Source organism: Bufo bufo, chromosome 11 (genome assembly GCF_905171765.1).
Source record: "Bufo bufo chromosome 11, aBufBuf1.1, whole genome shotgun sequence".
NCBI classification, from domain to species: Eukaryota; Metazoa; Chordata; class Amphibia; order Anura; family Bufonidae; genus Bufo; species Bufo bufo.
In genome coordinates, this window is record NC_053399.1 from 4,576,331 (window position 1) to 4,594,752 (window position 18,422).

At 51.7% G+C, this 18,422-nt stretch overlaps 1 protein-coding gene across 1 annotated transcript in view; it reads left to right on the forward strand.

Moving 5' to 3' along the window:
* The first annotated feature begins 722 nt into the window (after positions 1-722).
* FLRT2 (fibronectin leucine rich transmembrane protein 2) overlaps positions 723-18,422 on the forward strand; it is a 42,869-nt gene continuing 25,169 nt past the window's right edge. Inside the window, exon 1 of the mRNA XM_040411816.1 lies at positions 723-1,118. The gene's annotated coding sequence lies outside the window, so the exon portion shown is untranslated. The remainder of the gene's footprint in view (positions 1,119-18,422) is intronic.

An 18,422-nucleotide genomic window follows, 5' to 3' on the forward strand; every position in this document is an offset into this window, starting at 1 on the left:
GGTGCAGGGCAGACCCTCTGCAGGGTGCGGGACAGAGCCCAGGTGCAGGGCACACCCCCTGCAGGGTGCAGGACAGAGCCCAGGTGCAGGGCACACCCCCTGTCGGGTGCGGGACAGAGCCCAGGTGCAGGGCACACCCCCTGCCGGGTGCGGGACAGAGCCCAGGTGCAGGGCACACCCCCTGCCGGGTGCGGGACAGAGCCCAGGTGCAGGGCACACCCCCTGCAGGGTGCAGGACAGAGCCCAGGTGCAGGGCACACCCCCTGTCGGGTGCGGGACAGAGCCCAGGTGCAGGGCACACCCCCTGCCGGGTGCGGGACAGAGCCCAGGTGCAGGGCACACCCCCTGCCGGGTGCGGGACAGAGCCCAGGTGCAGGGCACACCCCCTGTCGGGTGCGGGACAGAGCCCAGGTGCAGGGCACACCCCCTGCCGGGTGCGGGACAGAGCCCAGGTGCAGGGCACACCCCCTGCAGGGTGCGGGACAGAGCCCAGGTGCAGGGCACACCCCCTGCAGGGTGCAGGACAGAGCCCAGGTGCAGGGCACACCCCCTGTCGGGTGCGGGACAGAGCCCAGGTGCAGGGCACACCCCCTGCCGGGTGCACTCTCGGGCAGGGCTGCGCTCGCCGCTCCGCCGTTGCCGCTGTCTGCACGAGGGGCCGGCAGGACCCCGGAGTCCCTGCCTGCGCTCATTTGCATGGCCCCGCCCCGCGAGCAGGAGGCAGGCTCCGGAGGCAGAGCCGCGGTCACACTCAGGCAGGCGGCGGCTCCGCTCACATCCCCTGTCAGGAGCTCTCGGCACCGGACTCCTCCACAGCTGCGGGCGCTCAGGAGTCCGATCAGGGCGCCGCGGGACTCACCATTGGGATTACTGGGATACTGGAGAGCGGGCACCGGGCGCGGGCTGGAAGATGCTTCCCCCTCCTGAGGGGGTCGGAGAGGAGCCGCAGGAGTCCGCCGGGCACCGACCCCCTGCCGCCGGCCCGGCGCTCACACCCGCACCCCTGGATTGAGCAGCCGCGGGACCCCCCGACACGGGCTGGATTTCTGGGTTATTTTGGATGCAGAGAGAAGACCCCGGTCCATGATGAGAAGTAGGAGAGGAGAGCAGGAGCCCAGGTAAGAGGGGCACCGGGGGGCCCCAGCACGCAGAGCCTGGGGGGCCCCAGCACACAGAGCCCGGGGGGCCCCAGCACGCAGAGCCCCCAGTCTATAGGTGTCAGGTCCCGTAGTTGTCGGTGATTTCCGGCTCTTGTGGGACCTTCTATATGTGACCAGTGACAGCCGCAGATTAACTCTTACCTGCCCTGGGTCATAGAGCTGCCGGTATAGGGGGCTATTGGGGTCTTTCTGTCGGATGCAGGGGTGACATGGTTTGAGGTGGTCGGATCTATGGAGGGGCATCTCTCATGTATGGTTTCTTGAGGGAACTCTATAAGCCGACCAGACCTGGGATCTACAGGGGATCGGATCTGTGGGGGGATCCATAGGCGACAATATCCTATAGGAGCCACAATACAGGATCGGATCGGTGAAGGAAATCCGGTAGAATCTGATCGATTGTGGAAGGATCTATAGGGGATCAGTTATTTAGCGAAGGGATATAGGGGATCAGTCTCTGTATTATCAGGTACTTACAGGGTTAATCCTGATTATCCTCACAGGGAGATTTGGGGGGACATTAGCTGTGAAGGTGACACCTGTTCAGACCCTGCCTGTAGTGCGGTTTTCCCCCCACAGAACAATCTTCTTCCCCGTACACAGAGACCACCAGCATCTGAAGGGTCTGACTGCTCCTGGTATCACAGACTGTCTAAGAGACCCCCAGTATATGAGAGCTGCTACCCAGATCCCGATTAACCCCTTCATTCCCAAATGTCATTCAGTGGTGGCAAACATGTCAGCTTCATGGGATGAGTGACCAGGAGGAACCAGACCTAGAATATCATCATCATCACCATAGTGTACAGTGACCAAGGGGCTCAATCACCCATCTCACTGCAGTGATGCCACCCTGCCCCATGTCTGGGTCTCTAGCTCCACTGCTGCCCTCACAGCCCAGGGTGCTGATGACATGATGCCCGGTGATGCCAGGTCCCCCCTCATCCTCTCCCCTGTCTGGGTCTTTACCTCCACTGCTGCCCTCACAGCCCAGGGTGATGCTGCCATGGTGCCCGGTGATGCCAGGTCTCTATTTCCACTGCTGCCCTCACAGCCCAGGGTGCTGCTGACATGGTGCCCGGTGATGCCAGGTCCCCCCTCATCCTCTCCCCTGTCTGGGTCTCTAGCTCCACTGCTGCCCTCACAGCCCAGGGTGCTGCTGACATGGTGCCCGGTGATGCCAGGTCTCCCCTCATCCTCTCCCCTGTCTGGGTCTCTAGCTCCACTGCTGCCCTCACAGCCCAGGGTGATGCTGCCATGGTGCCCGGTGATGCCAGGTCCCCCCTCGCCCTCTCCCCTGTCTGGGTCTCTAGCTCCACTGCTGCCCTCACAGCCCAGGGTGCTGCTGCCATGGTGCCCGGTGATGCCAGGTCTTCCCTCTTCCTCTGCCCTGGTACTCTCTGAGCGGTGGCAGTTTTTGGGCACTGCCACATCCACGATGGAGCAGCATATGGCTCTTTACATGCGCTGACAGCAGGCTCATTAACTGATGGGGTTGAGGCAATTCTTCCATTATGGTTAAGTGGTACAAATTGACTAGATGAGGCTATTACAGGTTATGAGGCTCAGGGCAGGAGCTGCCTCCATCTCCCAGCAAACCTTTAATCCATATTATCCCCGAGCTGATCCCTGTGCACATGTGTGAGGGGTTAACAATCCACAGAAAGTAGACAGGTAGATGCAGAACATCTCCTCTGACCCTGCAGCACATTGCATTCCTGTAGACGGCCAATAAACCCAGATGAGTGAGGCGTTAGTAAGAAGACCAGTAGTAGCCCTGTAAATGGTTGAGGTATGAGGCTGAGGTATGAGGCATGACTGTGGCCTCCTGGTCCTGACATCCAATCCTATTTACTCATTACAACCCGTAAATATGACGTATAACCATGAGGTCCCCTTCTCCCCACAGACGGGGGTCTGTCCCTGCTGGCTGATGTCTGGGAGGGTCTTCTACATCATTGTCCCTGAGATGGTGTTGATCTGGGGGACCTGAGGCTCCAGGACTTCACCTCCTAGAAGTGACCCTGTGTGATGTGTGGGGGATCCTGTGGCCCCAGCTGGATGCACCCTACATGACTGGGGGCCCCTCACATTCCCGCTCGCTCCCCCCAGGATTGCCCTGACTGAGCAGTTTGTGCAGAGTTGATTCACATTCAGTTCATTACTGACCTCTATCTGTAAGAACTGTGCAGCCATTGTTTGTGGGAGCCATGAAGCCAGCTCAGGGGGAGCCGGATTTAGATCCTCCATAAACCTGGACACATTGCACATTCTACATGGAGAATATAAGGACTGTAACTTTACACGTCCAGATCATGAGAAAACACAAGATTCACTTTACTAATTGGACGATTTTAGAAAATCTTTGCAATATTCTTTAGCTGCAGGAGAATGTGGAGGGGAATGGGGTCCCTGCCTGGATGGAGACCAAGGAGCCCCTATAAATATAGTCAAGGTGTATAACAGGAGATTTATCACCCCCATCATCCTCTTCATAGTGTGTGCTCTGTTATCACCAGTGATTGACTCCCAGTTATTAGTCTAGGCCCCTATACAATGGCATGAAGATACTTCAGTCACATATAGGAGGTGGCACAAGCGGCCAGTGGCTGCCCCTGCCAGTCAGCGCTGGGACCCTGTGGTCCTGCAGACAGGCAGCTATGACATAGGAAGTTTTATTATTGTTGTTACATTTCTGGGAACAGGTGATAATTAGATACATTTGTAACTTGTATGTATTTTAAATATTCAGGCAGGATGAGGCATCGCCCCAGAAATGCCCCCTGGTAATGTCACTTCCTCTGTAGAACTGAGGAAAATAAATTGGTCAAAAAAATGGCAATAAAAATGCGACACGTTGGCACTGTTTTCATAATAAATAAATAAAATGTGTCTATGGTACAAAAACACCAGAAAATGAGGGGGAAAAGCCAAGACCAGAGCATGCTGCAATTTCAGAAAAACTCTATTGAACTTAATTTAAAAAAAAAAAAACGCATTGCATAGATAAAAAAAAAGCCTGTTTGCCCCAAATTTAATTTTTTCATAGAATTCCATATAACATCTGGTGGTGACAATTATTTATTTATTTTTTTTGTAATAAAAAAGGCTCACTTTCCGATACAATGTTGAGGCAATTTTTGGAGAATGCTGGCGCATCTCTAGTCATGTTCCCTTTCCCATTAGGCTATGCTCCATTCCTGCTAAACCATTGCCCCCTTGTAAAGTGAGGCGCAAAAAGTGTCTAAAAAATATAAGCGACATGGTGCAAATTTTGCCAGAATTGTGGTGCATTTAGTAAATTTGCCCCAATGAGAGGTGTCCACCCCCCCTTAAATAAAACCTTCCGAAAACATAAAGATACTAGCAGAGACTGTTCTGTACTGTAGTACCTCTGTAGTAAATGTTTCCTTATGTACTTACTGTTTCCTTCTTTACTGACTGTTTCCCTGTTTGAGAACGAAGCCGCTTCACCTTCATCATGATTAGGAAAGGCGCAAAGTTTCTTATAATTTTTTTTACCACTTTAGTCATCCGTTTTCCACAAAGCCGCATGCTAGGGAAGTTTATGTCACACATTTTCCATAAGTTTCACTATAGGAAACAAAAAAAAAAGGCAAAAAAAAATAATACATGTTAAAAAGCCACCAAAAAGTGGGTGAGGAGGAGCCGTGAAAAGGCTTCAATTATGCAGGATTGATGTAACTTGTCACATTGAGGGAAGGCCTGAGCTGTGTACATGTCCTAGAGGGGAAAGCACGGGAGCGGCCGAGCGAAACAGGAGGCAAAACTCACACGAGAGGGAGAAACATGATAGTAATAAACTGCAATATAACATAGTATAATATGTAATGCTATAGCGTATATAGTAATGTAATAGGGAAAGATCATGTAATAACGTAGAAATCTTACACAATGCGATAATATAACATAATGCACCGTAATATAATATATAACATAATACAGTATAAATTAACAACATAATGTAATATAGTGCCTCATAATATTGTTCACATTGTATCAACCCCTGAGCTGCAGGATCTGGCGGAGCAGAGATTCCTCCATAGGCGTTGGCTCCTGTCGGGTGTATGTCGGGGGTCATTTGCCCTTCTGCACCTTTGTATTCTCACTTCACTGCAATAGTGGTTTTGGTTGTCTTTTGGAATTTGTGATTTATTTTTATTTTATTTATTTATTGTTGCTATTATTTTTAAATATTTTTCTCTGATTTGCTGCAGTTTATAGAAGTTATAATTATTGTGACGTCCATTCCTCTCTGCCCCATATAGTAATAGGAATGATTTACCGTTAACGACGGTTAGTAACATCATTATGAGGATACGTTCATCCTGTCCATGTTGTGCCTCTGATGCCTCATACCTCAGTGACGCCACATTCTCGTGAATATTATAGTGTCCTATAAATGTCCCTCTGTCGGTGATGGGTCCATCTTATTAATGTCCTGATTCTGGTGTGACGCGCGGCTTCGCATCGTCCTGTAACGTTGGGTAATACGTCCACCAGAGACATAGGGATGACTCCAGGCCCATAAATAATCCTTCAGGTCTTGTGAATAAATGTGATGTCTCTAATCAGTCGTTATATGTACAGCCGGACTCGCTGCCCTTATACACCCATGTCCACCTCACCCTAGAGGACTGCAGCCTCCATGGACCTCTACAAACCCCATGGGGAGGTTGTCACCACCAGGCTTCTCTATACAGGAATGATGGGGCCTCACCGCCCTCAGATCCAGGCCTCTGCCCCCTTCACTTGTGTGGGCACAGTATGGCACCCTGTTCAGCAACTTTATAGGTGGCATCTGGAGTACTGGCATCCTCAGGGCTCTCTTTGGGTCCTGGATTTGTCTATAATCTCTGTACCCCTCCGTAGCTACAACACAACATGACCGTTTCATTTACTTAAGGCCTCACGCACACGACCGTTGTGTGTTTTACGGTCTGCAAATTGCAGAACACAGATGTGTGCGTTCCGCAATTTGCAGAACGGCACGGACAGCCATTGATATAACTGCCTATTCTTGTCCGCAAAACGGACAAGAATAGGACAGGTTATATATTTTTTGCGGACCACGGAACGGAGCGACGGATGCGGACAGCACACGGAGTGTCGTGATCTGTGATGAAACCTGGCAGGAAGTGTTCAACTTACCTGCAGCGCCACCACAGGTGAAATAAAGCATTACACATTACCTCACTGAAATCAATGGCTTGTCTGTGCAATGTGGGGTCCTCCAGGGGGGGGGGGGGGAGATTTTCTTTAGGCCTCATGCACACGACAGTTGTTTTTTGCGTCCGCAAATTGTGCGTCCGTCCAAAAAAAACGGATGCGGCCCTTGTTTTTTTTTTTTTTGGAGGATCCGTTTTTTTCCACAGATCCCTTGTAATAAATGCCTCTCCTTGTCCGCAAATGTGAAAAAAGTAGGACATGCACTATTTTTTTTGCTGAAGGGAAACACGGACAACGGACACGGAACACAAACGGATTAACTATCAGCAATTTTTTGCTGACCCATTGAAATGAATGGGTCCCCATCCTATCCGCAAAAAAAACGGAACGGAGGCCGAGAAAAACATGTGTGCAATGAGCCTTATAGACAGTTTTCTCTGGCTGATTGATGAAGGACTTGAATGAGGGGCCGACTCCCAGAATCCCCCAATAGGATAACTGAAAATGGGTTTCCTGAAGGAGATAAAAGTTCAGGACTGATAAAGAGAAGGAAAGTATATAACAATGTAATAATACAAAAATAAATAATAAACAACATAATTATAATAAAATACTTGATAATATAACACAATATACTATAATACTTTTAAGAATAATAATTACTCTATTATACTAATAATGATGATAATAATAATATTATAAAAATATTTTGCAGCTCTGCATTTCCACATATCAATAAGGGTTAATTACGGTTAGAGCTTCAGTTTCGTGACCGCCATGTTTCGAGTTGTTTGCAGTTTTGCTGAACAGAAAAGACGAGAGTACCAGGTCTGTGAATGGTTGTAATGCAGTCTATATACAGTGTGTGTGTATATATATATATATATTAGTGTTCATTGTCCTCCTCAAGCTTCAAGGTGCCTGTGATTAGATTTAGAAAACAGAAAATGTGAGGGAGAGATAGATCATAGATATTATAGATATTAGATCAATATTAGATCAATATTGGATGGATAGATAATAGATAGGAGATAGATAATGGATGATACAGAGATATTAGATAGAGTAGGATAGCTAGATAACAGATATATATATATACACACTGATAAATCTCCCTCAGGCTGCAGTATGTCCTCTGCAGTCTATTATAAAACCACCTGCCTGCAGCCACCACTAGGGGGAGCTCCGCGCATAGGAATGTATACAGCTACCCTTGAACTCAATTAAATCTCTTTGCACTGAGCTCCCTCTCCTGGTGGCTCCTGGAAAATGCAGTGTTTTTTATGTCCAGAGGCAGAAGGCCTTCTCTCTCACCAGGGGCCCCATAGCAGTTGCTTTTCTGATAGGGCTCCCACTCTATCATGAGGCCTGGGGACACAAGTGGTGGGGCTGTGATGTCATTAATAAGCCGCTGGGCAGATGGACATATGATGCCGATCCCTGTAATCAGAGTTTGCCACTTCACTGAGGAGAATGCTCCTAATGATGTAATAAGTGATTACGCGACGGCGCGGGGAGGGTGTGGATTGCTGACACAGGACTTTCCCTCCCGTTCGGCTATTTTTAGTCATTTTGCCATTATTTTGCATGTGGAGCTTCAGACGAAGCCTCTGTGAGTCACCAGCCCCGTGTCTCCAGTTATTCCAGCACACAGACTCATAATCTCATTATCTGCAGAGCTCCACTCACTGTCTCCCCCTTTTGGTCACATGGAGAATTGTTCTTTGAATAGAATGGAAACAATGTATCAAAGTCCTGGAATCCAGCAACACAGAACCTTTCATGAAGGCCACACGGGTGCCAGATAGGCGTTTTCTTCCTGTAAATGAGTCTTATCCCGGATTAGTGGTCCTCCCTGTCATTAAGTACTTGGTGGAGGATGAACCAGGTCACTTCTCCATTATTAGGGCAGCTGTTAGGAAGCCACCCTCCTTATTACACAAGTGGGTATCTGAAACTGGTCCGGGGCCGAGGTGGCCTCTATGTGACCTGTGCAGCTCCCCAGGGGCCCCTACAAGCAGCAGGTGATTCTGGGGCTGTGTCAGGGTTGTCTGTGATGTGTAATGAGCTGCAGATTTCTGGTGTCATCTCTAGGTGCTCACTGAAGACACGGATAATATTGTCGATTTAGTGAGTTCCTTCAGGCTCCTGAATTATTTACCGATAATTTATCCTCTGCCGCCGCAGCAAGCAGAACAAACCGTTAATGCAGACTAAACAAAGAGACTCCCCGCAGATACGCCGGAGGGAAGAGAGGATGAAACGCAGGCAGAGGAGCAAGCCGCCCCTGACAGGAGGACTCCACATTCTGCTCTGGTCCCCCAAAACTATCTGCCCCCCCCCCAGTCTCTATACTGCTTCATACAATACTGCTGCCTCCCCCATACAATTCCTGTCCCCCCCCCCCCCATAATCACTCTCTCCCATCCAATCCTTCTGCTGCTCTCCACCATACAGTTTCTGTGCCCAACCTCTCCTCCCTATACAGAACCTCTGCTGCTCCAAACAATCCTCCTGCCCCTCCATACAGTCCTCTGCCCCTCCATACAGCCCTCTGCCCCTCCATACAGCCCTCTGCCCCTCCATACAGTCCTCCTGGCCCTCCATACAGCCCTCTGCCACTCCATACAGCCCTCTGCCCCTCCATACAGCCCTCCTGGCCCTCCATACAGCCCTCTGCCCCTCCATACAGCCCTCTGCCCCTCCATACAGCCCTCTGCCCCTCCATACAGCCCTCTGCCCCTCCATACAGCCCTCTGCCCCTCCATACATTCCTCCTGCCCCTCCATACAGCCCTCTGCCCCTCCATACAGCCCTCTGCCCCTCCATACAGCCCTCCTGCCCCTCCATACAGCCCTCTGCCCCTCCATACATTCCTCCTGCCCCTCCATACAGCCCTCTGCCCCTCCATACAGCCCTCTGCCCCTCCATACAGCCCTCCTGGCCCTCCATACAGCCCTCTGGCCCTCCATACAGCCCTCCTGGCCCTCCATACAGCCCTCTGGCCCTCCATACAGCCCTCTGGCCCTCCATACAGCCCTCCTGCCCCTCCATACAGCCCTCCTGCCCCTCCATACAGCCCTCCTGCCCTCCATACAGCCCTCCTGCCCCTCCATACAGCCCTCCTGCCCCTCCATACAGCCCTTCTGCCCCTCCATACAGCCCTCTGCCCCTCCATACAGCCCTCTGCCCCTCCATACAGCCCTCCTGGCCCTCCTGGCCCTCCATACAGCCCTCTGCCCCTCCATACAGCCCTCCTGGCCCTCCATACAGCCCTCTGGCCCTCCATACAGCCCTCCTGGCCCTCCATACAGCCCTCCTGGCCCTCCTGGCCCTCCATACAGCCCTCCTGGCCCTCCATACAGCCCTCCTGGCCCTCCATACAGCCCTCTGGCCCTCCATACAGCCCTCTGGCCCTCCATACAGCCCTCCTGGCCCTCCATACAGCCCTCCTGGCCCTCCATACAGCCCTCTGGCCCTCCATACAGCCCTCTGCCCCTCCATACAGCCCTCCTGGCCCTCCATACAGCCCTCTGGCCCTCCATACAGCCCTCTGCCCCTCCATACAGCCCTCTGCCCCTCCATATAGCCCTCTGCCACTCCATACAGCCCTCTGCCCCTCCATACAGTCCTCTGCCCCTCCATACAGCCCTCCTGGCCCTCCATACAGCCCTCCTGGCCCTCCATACAGCCCTCCTGGCCCTCCATACAGCCCTCCATACAGCCCTCATAGTCCCTGTTTAGACCCCTTGGATGCAGTGTATCCAGAGTGTGTATCCAAAAGGCCTCTTTTCTAAGTCTTTTGACATCACCTCCTCTTCTAGGTCTCTTTACCTGTTCCAACACTTGAAACCACAACTGTGCAATGGTATGTTTAAATTTTTCAAAATGATATGGGACCGGTAACATTAATTTTTTTGTCCTTATATCGGATTTATGCTTACTAATCCGATCCCTCACTGCCTGCATTGTCTCGCCCACATACAACAGGCCACAAGGACATTTAATAAGATATATTACATTTGCTGAGTCGCAAGTAAAAAAAACTTTTACTCCAAAACTTTTCCCAGTGTGGGAAATGGGAGCACATGGGAGCACTGTAGACAATGCAGGCAGGAGGGAGTACCCATCCGTGGCGTGGATATCCGCTGCTGTTTCAATATAGCTTTAGTACTACCCAAATCCGCTTGTACTATTTTATCATAATAATAATCATCTGTGGGAGGGGCTTGCTTGTGTCTCTTCACCGCTGTGGGAGGGGCTTGCTTGTGTCTCTTCACCGCTGTGGGAGGGGCTTGCTTGTGTCTCTTCACCGCTGTGGGAGGGGCTTGCTTGTCTCTCCACCGCTGTGGGAGGGGCTTGCTTGTCTCTCCACTGCTGTGGGAGGGGCTTGCTTGTGTCTCTCCACCACTGTGGGAGGGGCTTGCTTGTGTCTCTCCACCACTGTGGGAGGGGCTTGCTTGTGTCTCTCCACCACTGTGGGAGGGGCTTGCTTGTGTCTCTCCACCACTGTGGGAGGGGCTTGCTTGTGTCTCTTCACCGCTGTGGGAGGGGCTTGCTTGTGTCTATAGAGCTTCTTATTTTCTATCACAGAACTCTAAATCCTTCTGCTTCCCTTCTTACTGTCTGTCACATAATAATATTCTGCAGCCACCACAGGGGGGCGCTCAGTAGCTCCTTGTAGTTAATTTATTTTATTCAGTTCCGTGGGAGCTATATAAATGTGTATGCTGGGGGCTCCCCTAGTGGTGACTGCAGTTGGGGGGGATGTTAAGACAGAGGTAACCCTAACCCATACAAGAAGATGTCCATGCACTAAGTATCTGGATGGCTGAGCTGCCCGGATGAGATGATTTTTGGTGGGATTAGGTGGCACTGCCACGTAGAGAGGGCCAGGCAGTGGTTTCATGATTATTGGGATCTCCATAAACTCCAGTCATTCTCTATTCTCTCCTGAGGTTGGTCGCTGTCTGATAATGGCTGTAAACCACTGCATGAATCAGTTGTAATCAACTGGACTGGGATTTACTGGGCATAATGGATACAATGTTTTATTAGAGGAAGATTCTATAAACAAGAGGAACAATATATAAACAATAGTAACATTGTATAAATATTAGTAACCTTGTATAAACAGTCACCTTGCCCTCAGTTTAGTGTCCTGTCGGGTGTCACCCATGTTCTGGTGCCCCCAGCCGCCCCTCCCCCACACTGTCACTTCAGGCTTATATTCCACTTTTGTATTTTTCTCTGATACTTCCTCTTATTCCTCCTACACTAAATATAATCAGCATCTTCTCTGTATTCACCCGTCCTCCCCCGCAGCTGCTATTAACACTGTGATGCCCTTCAGATTTGTGGTACTGGGAATTGTGAGGTCATCAGGGCATAGGGGGCAGGGTAACGGATACGGCTGGTATTAATTGGGCACCTGCAGGGGGTTAGATGGGGATGTGAATTATTGTATAGTCTTTTATGGTGACTAGGGTTGAGCCAACTTTGTGTTTCAAGTTCGACGTACAAGGTTCGGGTTATCTGAGAATTCCGTTATGGATTCCGCTGCCATGGACCATAACTTATATGGTGGGTGATAGCGGAATCCATGATGGAATTCTCAGATAACCCGAACCTTGTACGCAGAACTTGAAACACAAAGTTCGCTCATCCCTAATGGTGACATCTTATCCCATATGGTGCATTTCACGCTTTTATTACAAGTGTGCACCAATCCCAGGGCACATTCCCTGGATGCCAAGTATCCTGCGGGCACTGATACTTCCCTGGTAATGTTACTACAGGGGGCACTTCCATTATATTCATCCCCCTTCCCAAAAACTACCAGTCGGGTGCGTTCTTGGTGTCCTAGAAACAGTAGAAGAGGAAGCAGATGGAAGGGAGTAACACACGACTGCAGGGTTGGTTTGTAGTCTGTTACCATGGAGACACATAGCTCTGCATAGGAACTATAGACACAAAAATGGTAAGATGTTTCTTAGGGCACATGAACACGGACATATTTTTTTGTCCGTTCCGTTTTTTGTTTTTTTTTGGCGGACTGCAAAATACATACAGTCGCGTGCCCAAGCCCTAAGGCCTCTTGCACACGACCGTATGCCCTCCGAGACATACGGTCCGTGAGTGGCTCATATGTCCCGGAGCGGCATACATCGTGCGCACGGGAGTGCAGAGTATCATAGGTTACTATGATGCTGTGCGCATTGGGCCGCCCGCGGGACTATTGTCCTGCACTGATATTATCATATGAGTGCAGGACAATAGTCCCGCGGGCGTCCGATGCGCACAGCATTATAGTAACCTATGATGTTGCACGCTCCCATGCGCACGATGTATGCCGCTCCGGGACATATGACCCACTCACGGACCGTATGTCTCGGAGGGCATACGGTCGTGTGCAAGAGGCCTTATCAGGATTATTTGCTGAGAAGCTTCCAAGAGTCCATCGACTTCAGTGGAAAAGGAAAAAACAGCAAAGAACATGCGCATCTTTGGGCTCATGCACATGAATGTATTTTGTTTCCATGTCTGCTCCCTTTCTGTTGTGGCCTGTGTGGGGAACCATTCACTTCAATGGGGCCGCAAAAACACGGAAATGTCTCAGTCTGCATTCTGTTTCCGTATGTCCGTTCTGCAAAATAGAACAAGTCCTATTGTCTGCATTACGGACAAGGATAGGACCGCTCTATCGGGGCCGGCTGTTCCGTTCCACAAAATATGGAATGCACACGGACGTCATCTGTATCTTTTGCGGATCCGTATTTTGCAGACGGCTAAATACATATGGTCATGTGATTGAGCCCTTTTACTGCAACACAGGGAACATGTTTGGGATGTTTAGTTTCCTGCGTGTCCCTCAGGTACAGGACCTGTTATCTCCTCGCTGCAGACTCTGCATTTCTTGCTCATCGTTTCCTCTGGTGTGTGTGATAGTAAATCCAGCAGCCCGGGCCCCGGCGACTGCTGAGGTGTGACTGGCAGCGGGGGCCCCTGGTGATTACTGAGGTGTGGCTGGCAGCAGGGGCCCCGGAGACTACTGAGGTGAGACCGGAAGTGGGGGCCCAGCGACTGCTGAGGTGAGGCTGGCAGTGGGGGCCCCTGGTGATTACTGAGGTGAGGCTGGCCACAGGGGCCCCGGTGACTGCTGAGGTGAGACCGTCAGCGGGGGCCCCTGGTTATTACTGAGGTGTAGCTGGCAGCGGGGGCCCCTGGTGATTACTGAGGTGTGGCTGGCAGCAGGGGCCCCCTGGTTATTATTGAGATGTAGCTGTCAGCAGGGGCCCCTGGTTATTACTGAGGTGTAGCTGGCAGTGGGGGCCCCGGAGACTGCTGAGCTGAGGCTGGCAGTGGGGGCCCCTGGTGATTACTGAGGTGTAGCTGGCAGCAGGGGCCCCTGGTGATTACTGAGGTGTAGCTGGCAGCGGGGGCCCCTGGTTATTACTGAGGTGTAGCTGGCAGCGGGGGCCCCTGGTGATTACTGAGGTGTAGCTGGCAGCGGGGGCCCCTGGTTATTACTGAGGTGTAGCTGGCAGCAGGGGCCCCTGGTTATTACTGAGGTGTAGCTGGCAGCAGGGGCCCCTGGTGATTACTGAGGTGTAGCTGTCAGCGGGGGCCCCTGGTGATTACTGAGGTGTAGCTGGCAGCGGGGGCCCCTGGTGATTACTGAGGTGTAGCTGGCAGCGGGGGCCCCTGGTGATTACTGAGGTGTAGCTGGCAGCGGGGGCCCCTGGTGATTACTGAGGGGTAGCTCTTCAGCAGGGGCCCCTGGTTATTACTGAGGTGTAGCTGGCAGCGGGGGCCCCTGGTGATTACTGAGGTGTGGCTGGCAGCAGGGGCCCCCTGGTTATTATTGAGATGTAGCTGTCAGCAGGGGCCCCTGGTTATTACTGAGGTGTAGCTGGCAGTGGGGGCCCCGGAGACTGCTGAGGTGAGGCTGGCAGTGGGGGCCCCTGGTGATTACTGAGGTGTAGCTGGCAGCAGGGGCCCCTGGTGATTACTGAGGGGTAGCTGTCAGCAGGGGCCCCTGGTTATTACTGAGGTGTAGCTGGCAGCGGGGGCCCCTGGTGATTACTGAGGTGTAGCTGTCAGCGGGGGCCCCTGGTGATTACTGAGGTGTAGCTGGCAGCGGGGGCCCCTGGTGATTACTGAGGTGTAGCTGGCAGCGGGGGCCCCTGGTGATTACTGAGGTGTAGCTGGCAGCGGGGGCCCCTGGTGATTACTGAGGTGTAGCTGGCAGCGGGGGCCCCTGGTTATTACTGAGGTGTAGCTGGCAGCAGGGGCCCCTGGTGATTACTGAGGTGTAGCTGTCAGCGGGGGCCCCTGGTGATTACTGAGGTGTAGCTGGCAGCGGGGGCCCCTGGTGATTACTGAGGTGTAGCTGGCAGCGGGGGCCCCTGGTGATTACTGAGGTGTAGCTGGCAGCGGGGACCCCTGGTTATTACTGAGGTGTAGCTGGCAGCGGGGGCCCCTGGTGATTACTGAGGTGTGGCTGGCAGCAGGGGCCCCCTGGTTATTATTGAGATGTAGCTGTCAGCAGGGGCCCCTGGTTATTACTGAGGTGTAGCTGGCAGTGGGGGCCCCGGAGACTGCTGAGGTGAGGCTGGCAGTGGGGGCCCCTGGTGATTACTGAGGTGTAGCTGGCAGCAGGGGCCCCTGGTGATTACTGAGGGGTAGCTCTTCAGCAGGGGCCCCTGGTTATTACTGAGGTGTAGCTGGCAGCAGGGGCCCCTGGTGATTACTGAGGTGTAGCTGTCAGCGGGGGCCCCTGGTGATTACTGAGGTGTAGCTGGCAGCGGGGGCCCCTGGTGATTACTGAGGTGTAGCTGGCAGCGGGGGCCCCTGGTGATTACTGAGGTGTAGCTGGCAGCGGGGGCCCAATAACTGGCGAGATGAGGCCCAATCTCTAACAACAAGGCAGAACGTCCATCTGGATTGTAAATGCCCATTATATTCAGATAGAACATCGGAGACTAAGCTTTTTCGCGGATCTGCGGAACGTGTCGGTGACCGGAGAACACAAAGCGTCTCATTCTCTGTTTTGAGGCTCGTCAGTAGCCGCCTCGTATCTGGGCTGAAATCAATGTGCCCCAGACGCAGGCACGAGGGGCCACAGGAGCATTACATTATACTAATGCCCAGCTAAAAGCATTCCAGCCGCGTGATAAGCCCGCGCCTTCATCTGCTGCCCACGGACCGCGCCAAGCGCCATGTCACATCAAAGGGGCTCACCTGTGCATCAGAAAAGGAGGCAGCCGACTGCAGCCCGGGGGTATCACACATGATGGGCTTAGATACAGCAGCTCATGATGGGGAACGCGGTGCTGTGTAGTGCTCCAAGATTGTACCTGATTGGCTTAGATACTGCTGACAGTATCACACATGATCGACTTGGATACACCATCTCATCAGACCATATCACACATTATAGGATTAGATACACAGCTCAGCAGACAGTATCACACAGGATAGGATTAGATACACAGCTCAGCAGACAGTATCACACAGGATAGGATTAGATACACAGCTTAGCAGACAGTATCACACAGGATAGGATTAGATACACAGCTCAGCAGACAGTATCACACAGGATAGGATTAGATACACAGCTCAGCAGACAGTATCACACAGGATAGGATTAGATACACAGCTCAGCAGACTGTATCACACAGGATAGGATTAGATACACAGCTCAGCAGACAGTATCACACAGGATAGGATTAGATACACAGCTTAGCAGACAGTATCACACAGGATAGGATTAGATACACAGCTCAGCAGTCAGTATCACACAGGATAGGATTAGATACACAGCTCAGCAGACAGTATCACACAGGATAGGATTAGATACACAGCTCAGCAGACAGTATCACACAGGATAGGATTAGATACACAGCTCAGCAGACTGTATCACACAGGATAGGATTAGATACACAGCTCAGCAGACAGTATCACACAGGGTAGGATTAGATACACAGCTCAGCAGAAAGCATCACACAGGATAGGATTAGATACACAGCTCATCAGACAGTATCACACAGGATAGGATTAGATACACAGCTCAGCAGACAGTATCACACATGACAGGATTGGATACATAGCTCAGCAGACAGTATCACACAGGGTAGGATTAGATACACAGCTCAGCAGACAGTATCACACAGGATAGGATTAGATACATAGCTCAGCAGACAGTATCACACACCACAGTATTAGATACACAGCTCAGCAGACAGTATCACACAGGATAGGATTAGATACACAGCTCAGCAGACAGTATCACACAGGATAGGATTAGATACACAGCTCAGCAGACAGTATCACACAGGATAGGATTAGATACATAGCTCAGCAGACAGTATCACACACCACAGGATTAGATACACAGCTCAGCAGACAGTATCACACAGGGTAGGATTAGATACACAGCTCAGCAGACAGTATCACACAGGGTAGGATTAGATACACAGCTCAGCAGACTGTATCACACAGGACAGGATTAGATACACAGCTCAGCAGACTGTATCACACAGGAGAGGATTAGATACACAGCTCAGCAGCCAGTATCACACAGGACAGGATTAGATACACAGCTCAGCAGACAGTATCACACAGGATAGGATTAGATACACAGCTCAGCAGACAGTATCACACAGGATAGGATTAGATACACAGCTCAGCAGGCAGTATCACACACCACAGGATTAGATACACGGCTCAGCAGGCTGTATCACACATTCTGCAGATTTCTCCCTCTCCGCAGTCCGGTCTCGCACAATCTTCCCAGAAGCCGCCATCTTTGATTTCTTCTATTTCCGCCCCATATTTCTGCCTCCATGATAAGATTGCGGTCGCACTTCCAGTATTTATACCCATTTACAGCTGCTCGCCGTTATATACTCCCTGATGTCCGGGAATGGCGCGGCAGGTAAACGACCTTCGTGCGGTCACCGCGCTGACGCTTTATTCTACTGTCAGATTTTATCGCTCGTCTCTGGAATTGCTCGTAAACTGCTCTCGGCTCCTGGAATCCGCCGGGTATTTCTGGCCCCCGGGGTCGGGGTCACGCCAGCCGCTTATGGCACTAATAACATTTCTCCTTCTCCCTGGAAACGCAATGAAAGAAGGCGGCCGGAAAACCGGAGGCTGCACTACTGACAGCAAGTGGCCCCAGATCCCATCAGTATCTGTTGTGACACGTGTGTGGCCATTGATGTGGATGGTCATTTGGACGCGATACAATTGTAACAAACCCTCAGCTTGAGAAGTATTAGGCCACCTGCGCACATTGCGGAATACGTGCGCCATTTCGGTGCAGGTTCCTGTCTGAGAAAGCCTTGGCGTTGTAAAGTGCGAGCCAAGTGTTTGAGAGCCGACAAATCTCACGTACTCTGCGGATTTTTCTGTGCGGAAATTGACCTGTCGATCAAATTTCCAAATCCGCAGGATGTCGACTATGGTTGTGGTTTTAACTGCGAATGAGTGAAGGGTAAGATCCGCGGCAAAACCGCATCAAATCTGCACAAGAAAATCGCTCTCGAGTGAGTCTTCCGTGGTCGGTACGTGGCCTGGATGCAGCTCAGCCCCATTCAAGTGAATAGCCGCAATACCAAAGACGGCCACTATCCAGTGGACGGCGCTGTGCTTGGTAATCAGCGGTGGTGCCAGGAGTCGGACCCCCACCACACTCAGAAAACCCCTTTAATACTCCCCTCACCCCGGGAGGCCTCAGCATCGTTTCTTCAGGAGCTGAAATCACTTCTGTCTGTTTTTAACTCTTTAATCTCTGTCAGTTTGGGGTCATTTCCTTCCATTACGGGCGGCTCAGAGGATCCAAGCTGAGATACGGCTTAGTCGCCGCCAGGACTTCTCCCGGGACCCCCGCGGGTGTTGTAGCCGAGACCTTTGCGTGGACATCTCCCAAGGACTGTCGCTTAATGATAGACACTGAGGAGATCGCTCGCGTTCGGTCTCGCTGTTGCTAGGTTACCGCTCCAGGTATTATGTCGCCAGCTTGTGCGCCATTTGTCCTTGCGGTCAGAAATATTTTGGGTGCAGTGA